We start from the raw sequence: 6,189 nt of genomic DNA on the forward strand, positions 1-6,189 counted from the left end.
ATTGATTGAAAATAAAATGGATTAAAAAATTGGTTGCTGCATTTGAAGATGGTTTTGCGGGATTTAACCAAGGAGAACCCTACCCACTGTATGTCCCAATCCCCTGCTATCCACCCATCCGTCCATCCATTCCTCCCCACATCTCTCCCTCTATCCATCTCTCTATCTATCCCCATCCTCCCCACATCTATCTATCTATCTATCTATCTATCTATCTATCTATCTATCTATCTATCTATCTATCTATCTATCTATCTATCTATCTATCTATCTATCTGTTAGGTGTCACCATACTGTAGAAGCCAACATATTTTGAATGAGTTGAAAGTTGGGAGACCTGACTAATTGTCATAAATCCTTGGGCACTTGCCCCTGAGAACTTGGGTACCCCCCAACTGGATCACAGCCTGAGTAATTCTGCCTCTTTAAAGTCCCCATGTGCTCTGACCGCTGGTGGGGTGGCGGATTCCTTTATCTTTGTCCCGTGACCTCAGGATTTTCACTGAGCTGCTCTCAGCCAGTTCTGCAAATCACCCTCGCTAGCACCTGTTCTGTAGGGTAGGGAAAGTTTGTCCAGTTTATAGAGATGGACATTTGCAAACACTGGTGCCTAAAGTCACACTCCTTGTTCCCCTTGCGTGGAAGTGACCTGATCTCCAGAGGTGCTAATTACCCATCAGTGTGACTGTTAGACTCTGGATACTCTGAAAATAGAATTTAGGGAGAAATCTGGGCTATGTTGAAGTCATTGTCAGCATCGTTCAACTGAGCCATCATTTCTCCTTGTTATTTATAAGCACCATGGCGGGGGAAGAGCTACTGATGCTAAAGGACAAGACCAGTGGGTATGAATGGCCAGGAATAAACTGAGTCTGGAAAAGAGAAGAAGGTTTCTAACCATCAGAGGAGGGGGTTCAGGAACCATCTCCCCCTAGGAGGAGAGGGGGGCAAAAGTTTTAGGAACTTGCTTAATAAGTTTATGACCCAAGAGGTCCCTTCCAGTCCTGTGTATCTCAAAGGGAATTCCCTTGGAAATCCCATTGAACTAGCCCATAGAGTCCATTAAATGTCCAGTTTATTTCTTAAGTATCAGGGGGGTAGCCGCGTTAGTCTGGATCTGTGAAAGCAGCAAAGAGTCCTGTGGCACCTTATAGATGTCTGTTAGTCTATAAGGGCCACAGCACTCTTTGCCGCTTTCACAGGTTATTTCTTCATATTAAACATCCCAAGTCCCGGGCTTGCATTCACCTTCTTAGCTGCAGCAGCATTCTGGGAGCTGATGTTCAGTTGTTCATCTGCCATGAGCCCCTGAGTCATTCTCAGAGCTTGAGCAAATAGGTTAATTTCAGGGAAGGTTAAATTTACTCCCCGTTTCCCCTTGTATCACGAGCAGAAGGCCTTTGTGGTTAGGCCAAGAACTGTCTCCAGATTTAGCCTGCCTGAGAACATCTGTGTCCTGTTTATCAAAACAACTGGCAGCAGATGTTTCCCCTTTGAGACATTCTGGGGTAGAAGACTGGCATGGCTAGGGGCAGATTTGATTTGTGGGGCTCAGAATGGAAAGACCATAGATGACTAAGTTAAAATATACATCCACTGTGGGCTTGGTGGTGAAAAACAAAGTGAACAACATGCTGTAAATTATTCAAACCCTTGGCTCTGCACTAGCAGCTGTCATACAAGTGTTAATTTTCACAGAACCCCCCTCACTGTGGGGTAGTTATTATTATAACCATTGGGGAACCTGAGGCACTGGGTTCCCCAACAATGATTCAGTAGTAAAGAAAGGATCAGAACCCAGGAGTCCTGACTCCCAGTATCCCCACTCTAAGCCACTAGATGATACTCCCCTCCTAAAGCAGGGCATAGAACCCAGGAGTCCTGACTCCCAGGCCCCTCTGTCCTAACCCACCAGACCCCCACTCCCCAGCCTAGCCCATTTTCAAGAAATGGACATACCATGCTCCACTCAATATGATAAAGGCCTCTCCATTCATCAACTCTATGATATAACCTGAGCTAATGAGTTCCTAGCTGAGCACTTGGGGTGGGATTTTTAAAGGGGTTTAAAAGAGTGATGTGCCCAAATCCTTTTGACTGACAATATACATTTTGTGCCTATCTCACTTGGTCACCTTTTGGAAACCCCAGTCTTCATTTTAAACTAGATTCAGGTGGAGAAAGTCTTGCGGAATCGACTCCATGGGTCAGTCCTGCCCTGAGTGGAGATGGAGCAGAGACGACCTAAGGGAGATTCTTTGAGTCTACTGAGGAAAGCTCTTGGGTGATAGACTAAATCGTAACCTTGAGCTGGATGACTGGACTAGATGGGGGCTTTAAAAACACTAGTTTCTGAGATTTCCCAGTAGACAAACCTAAGACCAGGTCGAGAGAAATGCAAAGGAAATAAAGACAGTGAGTGTCATATAAATTTAAGGAGCAGGGTCAACTTTTTCCACCTAGAGGATCTAAAGATGGACATCTTAATCCATATTAAAGCCTTTAAAGAAGTGGCTAGATTTTCAGAAGTTCTGCATAAACCCAGATCCTACTCTCTCCTTACTCCCAAAAGTCAATCCATTTGGCTTTAGCAGGGAAGATTTTCAATTGTAATGGAACATTGATGGGAGCTGGGCTCTTGACTTACATTCATGGCTTTGAAAATTACGATTTTTGCTGCCTAACATTAGGAAGCCATTTTTTAAAATTGGCCTTAGTGTTTTAAAGATTAGCTGATGATTTTCAGAAGGGACTGATGGTAAAATTTTCAAAAATGCCTAAGGGCCAGATTTGGAAAAGTATTTGGTTGCCTAAAGATGCAGATAGGTGCTGATAGGTACATTGGAACATAGGATTGGAAGAGACTTCTATGGTCATCAAGTTTAGTCACCTGCTATCATAGGCAACCCCATTATATAATCCCACTCATAAATGTATCAAGCTCCATCTTAAAACTAGTTACGGTGTCCCATCCCCCCCACTACTTCTGGTGGGAGGTGGTTCCAGAACCTCCATTTTTAGATGGTTCCCAAGCTTCTAATTTCCTCAACTGTTCATGGGAAATTTACCATTTATTCTTGTGCTTTGACTTCAAGAGCTCTTTTCCCTCCTGGGTGTTTGCTTACCTGGTATATATATACAGAGCAGTCAAACCCCCATTCAGCCTGTCTTTCGCTAGGCTAAACAAGCCAAGCTCGTCTAGTCTCCTCTCATAAAACAGGCCTTCCATTCCCCTAATCATCCTTGCAGCCCTTCTGTGCCTCTGTTCCAACCTGAATTCCTCCTAGCTTAGATAGTAGGAAAAACTTTCTAACTATAAGGGTAGTTAAGTTTTGGATGAGGCTCCCAAGGAAGGTTGTAGAATCCTTATCATTGGATGTTCTTAAGAACGGGTTGGACAAACACCTATCAGGGCTGGTCTACGGTTATTTGGTCCTGCCTCAGCCCAGGGGGCTGGACTTGTGACCAGTTGAGGTTCCTTCCAGTCTGAAGTTTCTATGATCTTTCTTGAACATGAATGCCCAGAGCTGCACATGGTATTCCAGATGAGGTCCTCATAGAGCCTCTTACAATGGCATTACTGCTTCCTTATCTCCGCCGGAAATACCTCACCCTATACATCCTACAAACACATTTGCTTTTCTTATGACCACGTCACATTGTCATCCAGTGATCAACTGATCCACTCAGGTCTTTCTCCTCCTCTGTCATTTCCAACTGAAAAGCCCCCAGTTTATAGGAGCAATTGTTGTTATTAGCCCCTAAGTGAATGACTTTACATTGTTTCCTATTAAATTCCATCCATTTATGTTACTCCTGTCCTCTAGGTCATCCGGGTTTCCCTGTGTAATTTTCAAAAGTGCCTAAGCAGGTTAATCACTTAATGCTCTTTGAAGTCAAAATCTGTGGGAGTTAAGTTCTAAATAGCCAAGTTCCTTTTGAAAGTGGGACTTAGGTGCTTTAGAAGATTTTGCCCAGAGAGGATCAGTGACTTGCCTAAAAGTCATACATAGAACTAACCTTAGATCTTCTAGATCATCACACATGGAGTCTGCAGAACTGAACCTAGATCTTAACCAGACGACCAACCCTCCTCTCAGCTAGGTGACTTTTTCTTCATCATTTTTTAGATTAAAAATCAGAACGTTTGTTGATGTCTCTGCCACCATCTCTCAGAGACAGTAGCCTGAAGAACATTTGCCAGCAAAACAGAATGGAATTGGGTGTTATGGAAAAAAAGTTTTATTTAGAAGCCAAAGCATGATGGATGTTCAAGCTAGACAGCACAACTCAAAACAATAGGTGGTGTGTTGCCACAAAATATGTTACAGTGTGGATTAATGCAATACCATGTGACAGACTGGAACAAAACCAAGATGCAGTGTGATCCAATGGGATCTAGTGTGATATAATGTGATACAAGGTACTTCGATATAGTGAAACATAGAAATACTACAGAACGTAGGGCAGCAGCACACCATTGGTAAAACAATACAAGACATAGGAACATAGGCCTAGAAGAGACTTCTCAGGTCATCAAGTTCAATCCCCAGCTGTCAGGAACAGCTCCATCATACAGTACTTATCATAAACAATGCCGTGCACTGCACCACGACCCAATGGAATGGCTAACCACTGTGCAACGCAACTCAATGCCGTGCAACGGCTCGTTATCACTCGTGCTGGGTGAATTTTTTTCAGAAGAAACTTCTTTCATTGAAAAATGCAGATTTGGGCTGATTGAAACGTAGCAAATTTGTGTCTTTTATGGCAAATTGTTTAAATCAAAACAAAAGTCTTAAAAAAACCCCAAATGTTGAAATTTTCATCTTGACATTTTTTAAATTAAATGTTTCAATTTTTTGGATTGAGATGACTTTGAGTTTCAGAATTTCCTTCAATTTTATTTTTAAAATGTCAAAAACATTAAAAAAATGCCCCCTGAAATTGGAACAAAATGTTTTATTTCAAGCTGAACAAATTGTTTTGTTTCACCTGAAATGATATTTTTCAATTTTTGATTTGCCAGAAATTCTGAAAAATTTTGGTTTCAGGTCCACCCCAAATGATTTTTTTTTTAAATTCAGAACTGCCAGTGAACCCCCAAATCAGTTATTCACCCAGCTCCACTCACATAACACCATGCAATGTGTCTCTGCAATGTGAACAAATGCAGTACAAAGCAGGGACTTTCACACAGTTGCAGAACTTTCTCGAGTTCAAACCGCACTTTCTCTGCTTCGTGCTGATTGGCTGTTTGCTCCAACCCGCTCCTTCCCTCCCCCACTGACTCTTCACCTTGACTCCACATCACACCTGCCTCACTTCTCCCCTGCACTGTCCCCCTCCCCTCCCTTACATTCGACATCCCTTCACTTGTCTTTCATTTAGCTGATCCCCTCCTAATTAAACCCACCTTAAAAAAATTGTGGCACTAATGTGCCATTGGCCACCATCATACTGTTCACTCTGCTGGTGCGTTCTACCCCTTCTCCCACCTTGCGTCTGTCTATTTAGACTATAAAATGTTTCAGGCAGGGAACGGCTGCTATTCTGTGTTTGTACAGCACCTGGCACAATGGGACCCCATCCTTGGTTGGTCCTACAGAATACCATAATAAACATAATTAATAATAATAAATGTAAGACAAATAAATCTTCAGCCATCAAGATTTAGGTTAGGCGTTAGGAAAAACTTTCTAGCTATCAGGGTAGTTGTACTCTGGACTCGGCTTCCGAGGGAGGCAGCGGTATTCCCATTGTTGGGGGTTTTTAAAAACAGACTGGACAAACACCTGTCAGGGACGGTCTAGATTTATTTGGTCCTGCCTCAGCCCAGGGGGCTGGACTTGATGACCTCTCGAGGTCCCTTCCAAGCCTACATTTCTCTGTTTCTATAGCACTTGATAGCACAACACAGTATAAATTGGTGCACCACCAGGCAATGCAACAGGAGACCATGCAAGGACACCCTGTAAAAGCAATGCAAAACGATGCAGTAAGGCTTGAAGCCATGCTACAATGCAGTACTGTGCAGTCCCAGGCAATGCAATGCAAATTCAGGCAAGGCAATGGAAAGCAAAACAATGCAGGCTGATGCAATGCAACAAAAATTAATGCAGATGCATGTAAATCAATGCAATATTATTTGTACAAGAAACCCTAGGACCTCAGAATACATGGCAATTA

At 42.8% G+C, this 6,189-nt stretch overlaps 3 gene segments (V, D, J or C); all 3 read right to left on the minus strand.

Annotated features, from left to right (window-relative positions):
• Positions 1 to 6,189, minus strand: part of LOC140896790 (Ig gamma-3 chain C region-like) — a 144,131-nt gene that overhangs the window by 50,900 nt on the left and 87,042 nt on the right.
• The window catches only part of LOC140896669 (Ig gamma-1 chain C region-like), a 75,962-nt gene that overhangs the window by 20,261 nt on the left and 49,512 nt on the right, over positions 1 to 6,189 (minus strand).
• Positions 4,254 to 6,189, minus strand: part of LOC140896666 (immunoglobulin heavy constant mu-like) — a 49,043-nt gene continuing 47,107 nt past the window's right edge. Inside the window, exon 10 of the C gene segment in view lies at positions 4,254 to 6,189. This exon is cut by the window's right edge and continues 1,171 nt beyond it.

This window comes from Lepidochelys kempii, chromosome 13, assembly GCF_965140265.1.
Source record: "Lepidochelys kempii isolate rLepKem1 chromosome 13, rLepKem1.hap2, whole genome shotgun sequence".
NCBI classification, from domain to species: domain Eukaryota; kingdom Metazoa; phylum Chordata; order Testudines; family Cheloniidae; genus Lepidochelys; species Lepidochelys kempii.